The sequence below is a fragment of the Panthera tigris genome, chromosome X, assembly GCF_018350195.1.
Source record: "Panthera tigris isolate Pti1 chromosome X, P.tigris_Pti1_mat1.1, whole genome shotgun sequence".
Taxonomy (NCBI): domain Eukaryota; kingdom Metazoa; phylum Chordata; class Mammalia; order Carnivora; family Felidae; genus Panthera; species Panthera tigris.
The window spans coordinates 13,504,406-13,520,986 of record NC_056677.1 but is presented as its reverse complement, the minus strand read 5'-3'; the positions used below and the strand labels follow the sequence as shown (position 1 = coordinate 13,520,986).

General features: G+C 41.3%; 1 long non-coding RNA gene across 1 annotated transcript; it reads left to right on the top strand.

Moving 5' to 3' along the window:
* The first annotated feature begins 219 nt into the window (after nucleotides 1-219).
* LOC122235504 lies at nucleotides 220-9,289 on the top strand. Its single transcript, XR_006213572.1, has 3 exons — nucleotides 220-507; nucleotides 6,969-7,082; nucleotides 8,905-9,289. It is a non-coding gene; the product is annotated as an uncharacterized LOC122235504 (long non-coding RNA).
* Nucleotides 9,290-16,581: the final 7,292 nt, after the last annotated feature.

Below are 16,581 nucleotides of genomic sequence, written 5' to 3'. Positions count from 1 at the left end.
CAATGAACGGGTGGGTGGTCAGGTTCTAAGATGGTTCCAATGATCCTTGCTTCCTGGTATTCATGCTCTTGTATAGTCCTCTCCCACAGTGAATATGGCTGACGTTTGTAACTAATACAGTATAGCGGAAATGATAGGACATGACTTTGCAGGCTATATCATAAAAGGCATTGTTGCCTCCATCCTGCTCTCCTTTGGATCACTTGCTCTGTGGGAAGCCAGCTGCCATGGTGTGAGGACACTCAAGTAGCCTTATGGAGAGTGCCATTTGGGGAGGAACTGAGGTCTCTTGCCAACAGCCAGCACTGAGTTGTTAGCCAAGTGACGGAGTCATCTTAGAAGTGAAACCTCCAGCCCCAGTTAAGTCCTCAGATGACTGCAGCCTAGCCAATATCTTCACTGCAACCTTAGGAGACACCCCAAGCTGACCACCCAGCTAAGCCAACCTCAAATTCCTAATCCTTCAAACTGTGAGAGATAATAAATGTTAATCATCGCTCTAAATGGGTAAGTTTAGGGTAACTTGTTACACAGTGTTAGGTAACTAATATGGTGGATAAATGCACCAGCTTCCTCAGAAACATATTCTGCATGGTTCCTCTAAGCAATCCCCAGTGGGATTGAGCCCCAGTTGTCCACAGGGGTAATCTCACTGTGTGCTTTTTCTTTTCTTTTGTATTTCCCCCTCTGTATCTCATTCTCGCCACTCCCTCACTTCTGCTTCTTGTGATCATCTCCCAAGTCCTTGCCTTGGCATCTGCTTGGCATCTGAGGGAACACAGGCCAAATAGGGCATCTTGTTCAGATGCAAGGATCAACTTTTCAAAGGAAGACTAGCTTTTGTAAACATTTTTATGTCTTTAGAAAACTCCAATCCTAAGTCTTTATCAAAAATAGCTTTACCATATATTGTATGATTCCACTGATATGAAATGTCCAGGATAGACAAATCTATAGAGACAGAATGTGGATTAGTGGATACCTTGGACTGAGGGTGGGAGTGGGTACTGACTGCAAATGGACATGAGGGACCTTTTGGCGGTGATAGAAATTTCCTGAAACTGGATCATAATGATAGCTGCATAATTCTATATACTTACTGAAAATCATTGAATTATTCACTTTAAGCAGGTAACATTTATAGTATATAAATCATGCTTCAATAAAGCTGTTTTTTAGAAAACTGATGTTCATAGCTATGATGCATAGAAATGAGAGAAAAAGAAAGAAGTAGGACAGAGGAAAATGTGAAGGAAAGGATCCCTACCAACAGTCACATTCGATCCCTAAGAACTAGATTTGCTAGTCTCTTCCAAAATAAAACCAACATATTTGATACAGAACATGTAATAATTAGGCCAACTATGATTACTCAAATATGGAAAACTAATATTAAAGACAGAATTTCCTGCAAGCTTTGTCTAACCAAAGAAGACTCCCCCAGAAATGCCACTTCTGTAGTTTTAGGAACCAATATCCATGTCTGATATATAAGGACCACTCCTAGGGAACTTGTCTTGGGACAGCCATCAGCAACAACCAACCCTTGTGGGATGTGAGGTATGGTATGGGAGGTCGTGAGATTCTGGCATCTCAACACCATGAAAAGAAGGAGGAAAGCACCAATGGTTATCCGTTTCCTTACAGTGAGAACTTAGGTGCACACACATGTCTTCCTTCATCCTTGCTGGGGCTGCCAAAGAGAAGCAATATTCCCAGGAAAAGAAGTGGTATGGCCCATTCTAGGTACCTCCTTCCTTCAGATTGGTCAGATTTCTACCTGGCCAACATCCAAGTTCAGGAGTCTGGCACAGGAGAGGGATGAGAGGGAAAGGAAGAATGATCACTGACTCGTCTACATGTTTATTTATAGAGTTTCGAGTTTCTACAGAGCATCCAAGAAAAGGTCTTCCCTGGATTATACTGATTTCAGAGTATGCTGGGAACATCTATAATTGATATGGGGGACGCACATACAGGCACACACAGGCACTAACACACATATGCATACACACACACACACACATGCATACCAGCTACTTGATTGCATCAGTCAACTTTTGCTATATAACAAACCATCCCAAAGCTTAGTGGCTCAAAACAAACATCATTTATTTAGATCACGATTCTGGGGTTTGTACAGGTAGTTGTTTTGGTCTGAGCTCAGACTTCTCATGTGCCTACAGCCAGTGAGCTATGTAGAGGCTGGGTGTCAGGATGGCCACACTCAGGTGTCTATTATTAGCAAGCTATTGGCTGGTGCAATGGGCACAACTACATGTCTCTCTTCATCCAGCAGGCAATCGTGGGTCTCAGGGTCCCAGGACCCGCAAAAGAACGAGCCCCAGTACACAAGCATGTTTCAAGTCTCCGTTTGCTTCATGTTTGCTAATGTTCCATTGGACAAAGCAGGTTACATGGCTAGACTAGACTCTAGGGGTGAAGAAACAGATTCCACCTCTTGATGGGAAGATCTGCGATGCCACAGGCAGGGGAAGTATCTAGGACCATCATTCATATAATCTACCACACCTGTTCGTTTTGTTTTTAAAAATTCTCTTCTCATTTGAGATCTGCATGTTGTCATTCTTCTCACTTGCTGGAGAATGCGTTTTGTTCAACAGCTGTTCTAGCAGCTAGAAAATATAATTTATTTTGAGATGAACTATTTTGCTCTGAGATTAATTAAACTCTAGCTCTTTCTCTCGAAGAGAAAATTCTCTGTTGCTCTAATCAGCTATTGGCTGCCATGTAGATACCCCCAGAGTCTGGTTACAAGCTAAATATAGGATGCCATTCTAGGGAACCTGTTGACAGTGTGGATTTGGCTCACAAGTCACGGTGGGCCTGAAGTAAAGGAAAATGGCAGTGTCAAAGTCATGAAGAAGGAGTGGGGAGAGGGAGTAAGAAAGTGAGAGGAGAGAAAAACGCTCAGTTAATAGAACTGGCCTTGGTGTCACTGTGGAGGAACACCCAAGCACATATCACTCAATACCTCAGGAGGAATTTGTAGCCTGCAGACCTAGGTGTATCTTTTTAAGGGTGATTCAAGGGCATGTGGCGTAAAGCTTGACTAATCACAGTGGAGGGAAAATGCTCTGTGTTCAATTACATACTGTCATAGCCAGTCAACACTGTTCGGGTCTGTGAAGGACGAAGGGAAAGAAAAGATTGTTGGGTAATGGAGGTAGGTGGAGAGGGGTACATCTGGATTGGAAGGACTTTCCGGGAAAAGAGATTTGAGACTTCAGTTTCAGCTCCCCACTGTGAGATAAACATGCAGGGGCAAGAACAGAGCCCTTCAGCCCACTTCCCTCCTGCTTTAATCAGCTCCTGAAACAAACACAATCAGCTCTAGCTTAACTTGGAATCAGGCAAGGGATAAAAACTAGTAAATAACCCTCCTGCTCAAAGCCCATCAGACCATGATACAAGCGTGCACACACACAGGGTAGGTGCAGGATAGGCCAGAGTAGGAAAAACTCTCATTGAGGCCTGAAGAATATTGCTCTTCCCTCAAAGTAAGTAGCTCCGTGGGGGGGGGGGGGGGGGGGGGGGGTCTGAGGGCTTGCTCTTGGGGACAAACGCTGCCAGCTGCACATTAAAATCCACTTTCCCCTTCTTACTGGTCACACAGCTTGAGTGTATTTCCCAGACTCCCTTGTAAAGAGGCTCGGTCATGTGATTGAATTTTGGCCTGTAGGATGTAAGAGGAAGTGACGTAAGCCACTTCCATAACCAGGATTTAAGATAGTAGACCTGTCTCCTCCATGTTATCCTTCTCCTCACCACCTGGAGCCCATCACAATCTAGTTACAACCATACAGATAACAACCATACCTAGGGGATGGTGCAGCTATGCAATAAAAACAACCTGGGTTTCTGATGGACTGTGGAGCAGAGCTGCCTCAGGAATCTGAACCCTGTACCTCTGAATCATTACCTGAAAGACAAAGAAACCTCTTGGTTCTGTAGGCTACTGTGTGTGAGTCTCTTTGTTACAGCAATTTAGCCTTTTACCCTAATACTTGCATTCATTCAACCTAAATGTTGTAGGTCCCCTTTGGAGATGCTCCTGTGTCTTGAGGTCACCATGAGGCCAGCCTTAAACACAAATAAATTTTAAAAAATCAAAATATATATCCAACTCTAAAAAGGCTGTAGAATGATGGATGCTTTTCCTGAAATTTTCCTTGGGAGAAGGTACAGAGGAGGTGTTGATATTGCACATGCCTCAGTAAAACTGCTTCAGAATGTCTTTTTTCTCCCCAAAGTTTATTCCCTATGGCAATTATCATCCTTCATGTGTATGTTTCTCATTCTTTGTCTTGCTCTTATGCTCTACACACACACACACACACACACACACACACACACGCATGCACTCCTCCTCTTGGGCCCCTCTCCCACTTCTGCTCTTTGCTCTGCCTCTGTAGCCTCCTCCTTCTTCTAGTCTTGTCTCTCTTGGTTCCCCACTTTGTAGCCGTAACAGCCATCCAGTTCATAAAAAACAAAAGATAATCCTTATCATCCTTATTAGGAGCCAGGAAGATCAGTGAAATAGTAACTATTCTAACTCTAATTGAGCATCTACTATGAGCTCACAAGACAGACACAGAACCATCTGGAAGGAATCCTAAAGAGCAACCAATGAGAAAAACCAAAGCTCAGAAAATCACTTGCCTGGAAATTATTAGTGGAAGAACTAAGACTACACTCCTGTCTCTTAGCCACTCATGCTCAACTTCTAGTCCCATGCTCTTTCCTGATGCTACCCTCACTCCTTGCTCTGAAACTTGGAGGAAAGTATCTTTGGCACCTCCACAGAATGCTTGCTGGAACTTCTGTACACTAGACCCACCAGAGGGGGAGAAAGGCAGGCCAGTCAGAAGGCTGGGGAACCTGAGCCCTTCATAGAGGCAACCAGAGCAAAAGCTTCACACCTACTCTGGTGATCTACCAATTTCACTCCTACATATTTACTCAAGAGAAATGAAAATACTTGCACATAAGAGTACCTGTGCATAAATGCTCGTGGAAGCTAGATTCATAATAGATAAAAACAGGAAATAACGCAAATATCCAACATGATGAGAACTGATGAATAAATTATGGTATAGTCATACCATGAAATGTGACCCAGCAATAAAAAAGGAATGAACTGCTGATATACACAACAACATGGATAATCCGAAAAGCATTCTATTGAGTGAAAGAATAAGACATAAAAGAGTACATACTGAATAACTTTATTTTTGTGAAGTTCTAGAACAAGTTTGACTAATATACGATGATAGAAATAGCAATGATTGTGTCTGGTGGGGGGATGGGGACTGACTGCAAAGGGGCACAAGGGAACATTCTGGGGTGATTGAAATGCTCTATATCTCGATTTATAAGGTCAGGGTTGGGTGTATACATTTGCCAAGCTCATTGAATAGTACGTTGAAGAACTGTGTATTTAATTATATATAAATTATACCCCCCCCCACACACACACAGTATTGGGAGGAAAAAGACTATCACAAGAAAAATGTATCCATTACACTTGCAGCTTTTGTTTCTTGCCACATAATGTTACAAAGCAAATCTCTCCTCAGTACCATTATCTCTTGGCTTCATCTATTCTTCACTTTCGTTGCATCCTTGATAATCATATCAAAAGCTCTCCCTATATCCATCAAAACCATCATGCCAAATGTGTGGGATGCAAACATACAGCCTCAGCCTGGGGCCAAGCCTAAATGACCACCCTAGGCTCCTCTTTGGGTTCTGTACCTTCCGGTCAGGCTGTGAATGAAAAACACAAGGGCAGGGAGGTGACAGAAGCTCTTTACCACATTTTGGAGCTCAATCTCACTGGGGAACTCTGGGAGATAGTATGGAACAATCCCACCCAAGTGATGAGGAAGCTGGGGAATTTACACACCAACTCCTGTCAGTCACTGGTTGAAGGTGTTAATATGCCAGAACATCTGGTCTACTCTGTGCACAGGCAGGCTGGGACCTGGCAGCTAGAGAAAGCCCTCAGGCAAAGAGATGTGTAAGTTGGCAGCTGGAAGTCAGAAAGATATGTATAGAAGTGGTTATGCCTGAAGGGTTAAGGGTGGTGCATTACAACTGTCTGCTACAAGACCTAAACATACAGGACCAAGTATTGTTCCCTGATTGGGTCTGGTGTCTTAATTCAGGCCCCCTGTACTGGCTAGCTTTTGCTGTGTAACAAACTACCCCGAACCATAGTGGCTAAAAAAAATAAATATTTTATTTAGCCCACAGTTCTGTGGGTTGACCAGATAATTCTTCTGATTTGGGTCAGCTCAGCTGATCTCTGCTCAGCTCTCTCAAACGACTGTAGACATGAGTTAAATGAATGGTTGTTTTAAGCCACTAAATTTTGGGATGGTTACATGGTAAAAGCTAACTCATAGGCAGGGTAAAGGAGTGAAGTTAGATTAGGTTATCAGTTAAAGCCTCACTGAGAAGGGGACATTTAAGCCGAGACTTAAAAGATGTCAGGAAGATGATGATACTAAGAGCAGGGTAGGGCATTCAAGGCACAGAGAACAGCAAATGCAAAGGTCATGACAGGAAAGAGCTTGGTGTTTTGAGGGAACTGAAAGAAGATGAAGAAATGAGCTAGGACTTAAGATGGGAGAGCGAGAGAGAGAAAGAGAGAGAGAGAGAGAGAAGGGGAGAGAGGAGGGGGAGGGGAGAAGAGGGATGGAGGAAGATTGAAGGGCACAGGGAAAAATCTATGCATCCTCTGACTCATAAGAGGAAAGGAGCCATAAGAATACATTCTTTATTAGTTATCTTCATTAATAGAATCTTACTCAAAAATATATTCTGAATATGCAGCATTTTTATTATGTATATTATTCATAGAGAATATGCTAATACAAATTATTCATATTCTTTATACAGTCTTCTCCTGCTTTTCACTCTCCCCTTTCTCTTCTCCCCAGGCTCAGCTACAGGAAGAGAAAGCTGTGGCAGAGGCAAATGGAACAGTCCTTAACATGAAGACAAAATGAAAACCCATTGTCCAAACAAAGAGTTCGCAAAAGCAAGACAGTGGTGTGAGTTGGCCATTCAGCAAATTGGACATTTGGCAAACTGGATTCCTGAAAATTGGCTTCCAGCTTTGCAACCCTGAAAACCTCCAGCTCTTCCCTCTTTGTGCTTTAGTCTTCTCAGAAAATAGACTGGATGAAGCCTAAGTCCCTTCCAGCTCTAGTGTAATGAGGTTTTATGGGACCCATGAGTTCCATGGGGTTGTGTGTGGGTGTGCATATGAGTAAGTAGAAATTAATTAATCTCAGATGCCTGACAAGTATCAAATAGAAAGGGAGTGAGGGACCTTTGAGGTTGAAGAAGGAAAGAGAAGGGGGCGGGGGAGGCATTCACTAGGTCGTCTTGAATTGCACCAGATTTTAGTTCAACAATAAACTAGTCCTCTAATTTCAAAGTCTAATGCTTGGGCACGAATGTGTTATAACAGGAGAATGGATGTGGAAATAGACCAGAATTGAAAGCCTTGTCTCAACAATCAATTAAATTCACCAGGCAAATTCACAAATAAGCCTTGTTTAGTTTTGTTTTCTTCAATGAAGGAAGGAGACTATACCATATCTGGCATGGAAGCAGACTTCCAACCAAAAAAAAGGGGGCAAATGTGGAAGGAAAATTAAAAAATACATCGTGTTTAATGTACTGATAAGGAGGCCAAGGACATAGACCTTGATACTGCTATTAACTGTGTAACATGGAGAAAATCACATCATCCTTCTGTGCTACAGTTTCCTCTTAGGAAGACATGACTAGATCACAGATGATAAAAAAACTTAGCATGTATGATACCATCATCTCTGTCCTGGCCAGTGAGAGATATCAATAATCAGTCATAGCAATCTTTCCAATAATATCTAGAGATGTTCCCAGAATCCACTCAACACAGTGCTTCCAAGAACCACTACCACATTAACAGCATTGGCTCTCAAAGTTAAACCTATCTACTTTTCTGAACTAGTCCACTGGTTCCCAACCTGTGGGCTACAGACTCCTGGGAGGCTGTGAGGTTACTGAAAAGTGTCTGTTAAGTCATATGTTTACCAAGCCAAATCTACAGTTTTAGTAAAGTGCTATCTTATCAGTATATTCATTCCCAAAAGAGACTGGGACTATCTGGCCATGGGCATTTCAAACTCTTCTTCTGCTCTGGCATTTTCTATTCTGAGGCTGATTTTCTTTCTATCTTATACCCACTTCCCCTCTATTTCCTTCCCCCTACCTGAGGTTTTCTAACACTAACATGAACTCTGGTAAGGAAGGAATTTTCCAATCCTCTCAGATAAGAGAAAGAACCAGGCAGCAGAGGTCAGCAGATGAGTCACAATAATCATCATTGCTTTCTCCTTGAGATGGGCTATGACCAACTTGAGGGTCATCTGCCCAAACTGGTTCTGGACTTCACCCTTTTATTTCAGGTCATAAGGCCAGGGTCTTCCTTTCCATATCATTTCCCAGACTTTCCTAAATGTTTAATATCATCTCAGACTCAAGTTTTGTTTCTCCTTGAGCATTTTAGGGTAGAAAGCTAAGACCCAAGGCAGTATGGAGTACAAGCTTGGGCACCATCACTTACTGGTTAAGTGACCTTTAGTAGTTTTCTTCATCTATTTAAGTCTCAGTTCCCTCATCTGTAAAGTGAGATAGTTGTGGTGATTAAATAAGACAATGTACACAAATTGCCTAGCAAAGAGCCTGCCACATAGGTGTTCAATAAATGATAATAATGATGATAATAGATAAGTTTATTGGATGCTTACTATAATGTCAGGTACTCTATTAAGCATGTTACAGACAACCCATTTAACCAAACATATTTCCTTTTTGTTATAGGTTGCAAAAATGGCCATGATTCTTTGCAGCTTCTATATCTCCACTCTTTGATTCTGGGTATAGGCCAATATAATGTAACAGAAAACACATTATGCGAGTCCTGAGATTGGGCCTCAATAGACTCTGCAGGCTTCTCCTCTTGCTCTACTGGAGGGTGAGAGACAAATGGAGCAAAGACATGCTTTCCCAGCTAAAGCCATCCTAGACCAACCAGTCCCCAGCCAACACAGCAACTGGCCATATTTGCATGAGTGAGCCCAGTCAGGTGATCAGCTGAGCCTTAGATCAGCACAACTGCCTAGCTGATCCTATCCCAAGTTGCGGCCCCACAGAACTGTGAACTAAATACAGTATTGTTGTTTTAAACCACTATGTTTTGTGATGGCGTGTAATGCAGCAATAAGTGATACACTTTTCTTCTTGAGTATACACCTAGAGACTATATTTCCCATACCCCCTTGCTCCCAGATTGGCCACGTGACTAGTTCTTCCCAATTAAGCGTGAGTGAAAAGTGGCGTGCGTCACTTTCACGACAAAGTGGTTTAGGAGCTAGTATACCTTCGTACTGTTTCCTCCTCTGTTGACTGGATGCAGGGGTTCTAGCAGAGGGCTTCAAGGTCTTAGGAGATGTTAAGCCAGAATATGGAAAGAACCTGGGTCCCTGAATCACCACCACATGGAGGACAGCCACACACCAAAGAAGAACATCCATTTGGACTCCATGATCAAGTGATAAACTTCAATTGTGTTAAACCACTGAAGTATGAAGGTGTCTCTGTGGTAGTTAGCAGTAGCTTAACTAGCACACAGGGATTATATAATTAAATTATTCCCATTTTCCAATGAATAAACTGAGGTAAAAAGAAATTAAGGTAGTAAGGGTTGGAATATGAACCCAGGCTGTCTGATTCATAGCAACTCCACATCTTATCTCCCCAAGGTAGTTGTAATAGTCATTATTGTTAATATTCCTGGAGGTTTTAATCTATCTGAATGGTGAATTACTTTGCAGAGACACAACAGTGCAAGCCTTTGTCATTTCTTGCCCTTCTCTCATTCCCCAAACTGCATAGGCTTTGAGGTTGGTGTGGAGGGAAGAATTTATATCATTGTTTCCATCTCTTCAGACTCCGGCTGCCCAGCCTGTCTGTCACAGAGAATGGCCTGAAGTGTTTGCACCTCTAGGACTTCTCACTAATGAGGAAGCTGCCTTCCTCTAGAGCTTGCTGCAGAGCTCTGGGTCCACCACAGGCTGCACACTCTTCTGCAATTCAGCCTTCTCCCTTGGTTCCCCATGCCTCTCACCTTGTTTACACCATAGCCTCTCCTTAGTATCACAAGGGTCAGTGAAGTGGCGGGGACAAAGAAATGTCTGTTCCTTGCACGTTCATTCAACAACTACTGAACACCTATTATGTGCCATGTACTGTGCTGGGCACTGGGAATATGATGATGGGGAAAACTGACAGAATCCCTGCCATCACCAAGCTTCTATCTGAGGGAAAAAGGAAAAGGAGTAGTTAGCATGTTGACAGAGGTGTGAATCTGCTTAGATGTAAATGAATATCCCTAACAGAAGAGTGATGGTGTATATGGTGATTATTTTGCCAACATCTAGGGTGGCAGTTCTTCAATTTAGCTTGTATGAGAATCATCCAGAGAGCTTAAAAAGCACACTACAGCCAAAGTATGGAAAGAGCCCAAATGTCCATCGATGGATGAATGGATAAAGAACATGTGGTATACATATATACAATGGAGTATTACTCAGCAATCAAAAAGAATGAAATCTTGCCATTTGCAACTACATGGATGGAACTGGAGGGTATTATGCTAAGTGAAATTAGTCAGTCAGAGAAAGACAAAAATTATATGACTTCACTCATATGAGGACTTTAAGAGACAAAACAGATTAACATAAGGGAAAGGAAACAAAAATAATATAAAAACAAGGAGGGGGACAAAACAGAAGAGACTCACAAATATGGAGAACAAACTGAGGGTTACTGGAGGGGTTGTGGGAGGGGGGATGGGTAAGGGCCTAAATGGGTTAGGGGCACTAAGGAATCTACTCCTGAGATCATTGTTGCACTATATGCTAACTGACTTGGATATAAATTTTTTAAAAATTAAAGAAAAAAAAATAAAAATAATAATTTTTTTAAAAACACACTATAGGTCCTTGTCCTCAGAGGTTTTGATCTGGAAGATCAGGAGTATGGATTCAGGAATCTGCATTTAATTTTTTTAATGTTTATTTTTGAGAGAGAGACAGAGTATAAGCAGGGGAGGGGCAGAGAGAGAGAGAGAGGGAGAGAGAGAGAGAGACAGACAGACAGACAGACAGAATCTGAATCAGGCTCCAGGCTTTGAGCTTTCAGCATAGAGCCCAACTCAGGGCTCAAACTCACAAACCAGGAGATTATGACCTGAGCTGAAGTTGGACACTCAACCAACTGAGCTGCCCCAGGAATCTGCATTTTTAACAAACCCACTGGGAGATTCTAATTCAGATGGTATTTTTAAAAAATTTTTTTAATGTTTATTTATTTATTTTTGAGAGAGAGATAGTGAGCAGGGGAGCAGCAGAGCGAGAGGGAGACAGAGAATCCCAAGCAGGCTCCACGCTATCGGCATGGAGCCTGATACAGGGCTTGAACTCATGAACCTGGAGATAATGACCTAAGCTGAAATCAAGTCAGATGCTTAATCAACCGAGCCACCCAGGCACCCCCAGATGGTCCTTTGAGAAACTCTACTCAATGGTAAGGTGTGGCATTCCCATAGAACTTCATGTATGTGGTACCAGAACTCAGGGGCAGATCTAGGCAAGGCCTCTGAAGCCAAAGGCTGGGGGCACTGGGGAGCAACATGATGGTGCATCGAACCACTAGCAAGTCAGCACCACAGAATGCCCAGAAGAACAGAGAACAAAGAATCCAATTAAATCCATTGAGTCCCCATGAAAAGACAGAGAGAAAGGGCAACTGTCATCACTAAAGTGACAAATAACATGCTGAATGTGAGTACTTTGCCTGAATTAAGTTAGCAGAAGGCTTTCAGGGAAGCAGCTTGTGGGAACACATTAAAATAGCACAAGAGACTGAAGCACTTTATGGGAAACTCAGATTTTTCTTACCTTAAATCAAATATTCATTGAAAGGAAGAATTCATACCCAAAACAAGCAGCACTGAATTGTTTTAAGAAGAGGCGCCAGTTACAGCTGTGTCCCTAGCCAAGGCCCCGCTAGGTAAGCAGATCAACTGTCTTCTAGTAAGAGATTCGGTTCCTGACGACACAACAAGGACACGTGGGTAGAAATTACAGGAAGGCACAGTTCAGCTTGCTGTGAGGAAGAACTTTTGAATAAGTTAAAAACGGAATAGGCTGCCTTTTGAAGCTGTAAACTGTTATTTGAAGAATTCAAGCCAAGCCTAGATGTACTGCTGTGTATTTACCAGGCTCTCTTTGTATCTAGTGATACAAAGACCAAGATTAAGACACAGTCCTTGGCCTCCATGAACTCATACTCTAGTGGGGGAGGCAGACAAATAAGCCCACAATTGTACCATGCATGGTACAATGACAGCATGACTCCAGGATACCTGAGTACTGCAAAAGCCTAAGGGAGGAGGTGGTGGCTCAGATGGAAAGGTCGGGGAAGGCCTCCTAGAGGACGTGACATGAGATTTGAATACTAAGCCACTCAAAGAAGAAAGAATGGCATTCCGGGCAGATGGAACAGCATATGTGAGGGCATGGAGGCAGGAAGCAGCATTATAGGGAGGAGAAAAGACCGACGTTTGATAGGCTACAGTGCAGGGTACTGCAGGGGGGAGGTAGGGCAAAAGGCTAGGGAGGCAGGCACAGATCAGATGCTGAGGAATCTCTGGGCTAAGATGAGAGGTTATCTTGAAAATGGTGAGGGGCCATTGGAGGTTGATACACATGACTTCTCTTTTTTTATTTAAAAATATGTTTAATGTTTATTTATTTTTGAGAGAGAGAGAGAGAGAGAGAGAGAGAGAGAGGAGGTGAGGCAGAGAGAGAGGGAGACATGGAATCTCAAGCAGGCTCCAGGCTCTGAGCTGTCAATACAGAGCCAGAAGCGGGGCTTGAATGACACTGGGCTTCAACTCATAAACTGCAAGATCACGACCTGAGCTAAAGTCCAACACTTAAGCGACTGAGCCATCCAGGAGCCCTGACACACATGACTTCTAAAGCCCTTTTCAATCAAAAATTCTTTGAGTCTAGACAACTATTTGTTTCTTCTAAGATTACTTTATAAATTGGTAACGTATATAAAAGCGATGCAGTTTTAGTCACAAACATTTATAGGATCTTGGCATGTGAATGATGTGATATTTTAAATCAGTAGAGAAAGAAGACACTATTAATAAATAGTGTTGGGACAACTGGCTAGCCATAAGGCGAAGGATCAATTTAGATATATACATCCATCCATCATGCACAAGCATAAACTACAAATGGATCAGTGATCTAAATGTAAAAGAAAAAAAGATGAAACCATAGAAGTGCTAGGAGAAAACATAAGCACATTCCTCTATAATGTGGGTGTGGAGAGGCTTTTTAACTATGCTTTAAAATCCAGAGGCAATAAAAGAAAAGTTTGACCAACGATTACTTAAAAATAGACTTTGCATAATCAAAAACACTATAAACAAAGTCAAAAGACAACTGATAAATGGAGAGAACAATTCTCAAATATACCACAGAAAACACATTAATATTCCTAACATATAAATAACTCTTAAAAATGGAAGGACAAGGGCTTGGGGGGAAAGGTAGAATAAAGAGTTATTGTTTTATGGTTACAGACTTTCTATTTGGGGTGATGGAAAAGTTCTGGAAATAGTGGTGATGGTCATACAACACTGTGGATATACTTAATGCCACTGACTTATACACTTAAAAACTGATAAAACATCAAGTGTTATATATTTATATTTATATTTATATTTATATTTATATTTATATTTATATTTATATTTATATTTATATTTATATTTATATTTCAAGCATCCAACTTCTGCTCAGGTCATGATCTTGCGGTCCGTGGGTTTAAGCCCTGCGTCGGGCTCTGTGCTGACAGCGACAGCTCAGAGCCTGGAGCTTGCTTCGGATTCTGTGTCTCCTTCTCTCTCTGTTCCTCCCCCAATCACTCTCTGTCTCTCTCAAAAACAAACATTTAAAAAATTTTTTAAATGGACCTTAAACATAAGAAATATCATTCATAATTAGAGAAATACAAAAATAAAGCAACATTAAGATATCATCTCTCACCTGCCTGACTGGTAAAACTGTAAAAGTATGACAACAAAGTGTGTTGGCAAGGCTGTGAGGAAACAGGCAGTCTCATACATTCTTGGTGGAAATGTAAACTAGCACAACCCCTCTGGAGGGAAGTTTAACAATATGTACAGAATGATATATGCAAGTTATCTTTTGACCCACCGTTATCTGTTCTAGGAAATGTATACAACAATACAATTATACATATGCACAAGATTATTTATTGTGGCAACACTTATAATTGTAAAATACCAGAAACAAACTAAATGCTGACAATGGAAGAGTGATGGAGTAAATAAATGAACCATCAACACAATGGAGTAGTATATGCAACTGTAAAGAACCAATGAGGAAGATATCTATGAACTGATAGGGAGTGAGTTTGAAGACATCACGCCAAGTGGAAAAAAAACAGTGCAAAAGATGACCCATATTATGCTCCCCTTCATGTGAGAAAGAAGGGGATATAAGAAAATATACATGTATCTGCTCAGTTGTACAAAAGGAATATAGAAAGGATAAACTAGAAACTGAGGAGAGTGGGTAACTATAGGAGATGAGTGGGAATGGAGTGGAAATAATGGGGGAATGAGAACAGGGCGGTAGAGATGAGTGGGAAGTGACATTTTCGTAAGTATACATGTTTGTCTACTTCTGGATTTTGGAACTGTGTGAATGCTTCGATTACCCTAAAAAAAAAATTACTGATTCAAACCAGGATATGAAGAGAGCTCAGGATAATAAATAATTGATAACAAACGAGTCTAACTGTATTACAAGTGGACAGTATAACCACACTAAAGGGAAAATAACTAACCTAATTTGTTGAACAAGAGTTTGATTGTACACCGAAAGGTTAGAGATATAAAGAACTGTATATTGTTCTCTAGTTAGTAAATTGTTTTTCACAGGAGTTTAGTTTAGCAATTCTGAAACTACTTTAGGTGTGTACTAGGACTGAGCAAATATATAAATTTATCATGGATAATGAGAACCAGGATTCTCACTGTTGGGGAATGGGATTGCAAATAAGGAAAAGAGGAAGGCTAAAATGAACCCTGTAGTGTTGGACTGTAGGAAGTATCAATATGAATTCATGGTTTTTATTTTTTATTTTTAAATTTTTATTTAAATTCTAGTTAGTTAACGTATAGTTCAGTATTGCTTTCAGGAGTAGAATTCAGTGATTCATCACTTACATACAACACCCAGTGCTCATCACAAGTGCCCTCCTTAATGCCCGTCACCCATCTAGCCCATCCCCCACCCACCAAATTCATGGTTTTTAAACATATGTGCACACGGAGAGGTACAGATATAAATTCAGGTGTGTGCTATCATTTGTGAGAATACATGTATATATTCCCTAGCTCTGTTCACTGAGAGGACCAGGAAGTAATGCCACTCTGGTAGCAATAAGCATACCCAGCACCCACATCTTGATTTCTAACTACTTTCCTCCAATAAAAGGAACCAGGGCTCCTTAGAGAAATGGTGACTTCCAGTTCAGGGCTGGTAAAAGAAAATATAAGATAAGACTGGCACATCCTGTGGAGACAGAAAGGAAGCAATCAAAAAATGATGGGTCATGTTGAAAGGACACAGAACCAACACAAAGGAGCACCCCCATGGTCAAATCTGGGGCAATTTTAACAATCCAATAATGATAGTAATGGATTATAACCCACAGGAAAAAAATGTCTGTACAGACATACCGCTTCGCAGAAAGCGTTTTTTTACAAATTGAAAGTTTGCGGCAACCCTGTGTCAAGCAAGTCTATTGACGCCATTTTTCCAATAGCATTTGCTCACTTCACATCCGTGTCACGTTTTGGTAATTCGCACAATATTTCAAAGTTTTTCATTATTATTGTGTTTGTTATGGTGATCTACAATCGGTGATTACAACTCACCGAAAGCTCAGATGATGGTTAGTGTGTCTTAGCAATAGAGTATTTTTTAATTAAGGTATGTACATTGTTTTTTTAGACATAATGCTATTGCATATTTACGAGACTAAGTATAGTGTACACATAACTTTTCTATGTACTGGGAAAGCCAAAAATTCATTTGACTTGCTGTGCTGTGATAACCGCTTTATCACAGTGCTCTGGAAACAAACCGGCAATATCTCTAATGTCAAAGAAATGATGGAAATTGAAAAACAACGTTTAGCAAAAACCATGGTAATAGTTACTGGAAGCAAGAACCATTGATGGATGCTGTTATGGACTGAATTATGTACCCCCCCCACCACCAAATTCATATGTTAAAGCCTTCCCCCCACATGACTGTATTTGGATGTATTGGGAAACTAAGTAAAGGTCTGCAGCGTAAGATGGCCAACGAGACTAAAATT